The following is a 1,577-nucleotide window of genomic DNA, read 5'->3' as shown; positions in this document are numbered from 1 at the left end:
CTATATTAGGCAACTAGTGATGTAAACCAGATCATATGAATAAGGTCATTACATGTAATATGGAAAACATTGCTTAAAATCACTTATTTTTGCACAAAACAGTTAAGTCATTCTAAGGCTTACTGTCCAAAACTAGCAACTCAAAGAACATCAAGTTTAGGCCCAATATCTCAGCTACTTTGAACAAGGACCCTACGTGTGACTGCAATAATGTTCCACAAAAGATTTTTTTTTTTTTAATCTAATTAAATTTGTTTTAACAGTAACTTCTGAGAAGAAAACAAGTGGAGAATGATGGACAAAAATGAAGTCTTAACTTTAAATTTTTTTCTTCAACTGAACGGGAACTTACTGAAAAACTAAATTTTTTATATATATATATATATATATATATATATATATATATATATATATATATATATATATATATATAAGAGAGAGAGAGAGAGAGAGAGAGAGAGAGAGAGAGAGAGAGAGAGAGAGAGAGAGAGAGAGAGAGAGAGAGAGAGAGAGAGAGAGATTTTAATATGCAGTTTCTAGCTGGTAATATCAGTAATTCAATAAATCTCTGTAAGATATTGTAATGTATACAGGATTTCAAAATTGTTTTGATAATCTAGAATCACTTTACTTTAGTTCTCAATGGCTTATGGCTTTGCATATCAAAACTTAACAAATTAAGAACTCGCTCAATCTTTGTTATAATACGGACTGACGAAGGTTTTAAACTATACAGAATTATAATGAAAAACACTAAAGACAAATATTCATACAGAAACGTGGTGCATTTCTTGGTGAATCAGATAGATGGATTGGACAAGATTCTCTTTGGCAATTATTCAAAAAGATAGCTACAGTACAGGGATAGATGGTATAAGTTGAAATTCAATAAGATTTTAGCCGGCAATCATTTAAATAAAGGTAGCTATGGGATAAATGCTTGAACTACAGTGCAGGAATAGATAGTATCAGTTAAAACTAAGTAAGATTTTAGCCTATTTTGAATATTACAATGTGGAAACCAACTTCGACATCACGAACTCTCCAGACATTTGTTAGGCCAACTAAAAGTTATGGAATAGAAGTGATAAAAGTAATATTACAGAAATAAGCTAATCTCAAAATGAAAGTAGATCCACTTAAATTTTAAAAACTAAAACAAGATAGGTTACGAAATCATAAGAATAATTAAAAAAGGGTTTAAAGTTGCAGATCCAAGAATTCTAGAAGTTAGAGAGTGAAACACAATGCTAATAACCCAGCAGTCACACATACTGATAACTTGTTTAAAATAGTTACATAAATTCACAGATATTACTCATTGACAACATTCTAGAGCAGGAATGTTAAACTCAAATCCTTTCGAGGGCCAATTATCTACATGACTATGGTCTCGAGGACCATCAAAGATTTGGTAATTATCTACTGGAAAGACTGAATTTTTTTTTTTTTTTTTTTTTTTTTTTTTAGGGGGGGGCCCTGGGATGGTCATCCTGGCTTACCAAAAAAAAAAAAAAAAAAAAAAAAAAAAAAAAAAAAAAAAAAACATTTGGATTAATCTTTACAGTCTAGTTATA

This window comes from Palaemon carinicauda, chromosome 30 (assembly GCF_036898095.1).
Source record: "Palaemon carinicauda isolate YSFRI2023 chromosome 30, ASM3689809v2, whole genome shotgun sequence".
NCBI lineage: Eukaryota > Metazoa > Arthropoda > Malacostraca > Decapoda > Palaemonidae > Palaemon > Palaemon carinicauda.
Note: the sequence above shows the minus strand (reverse complement) of the source record.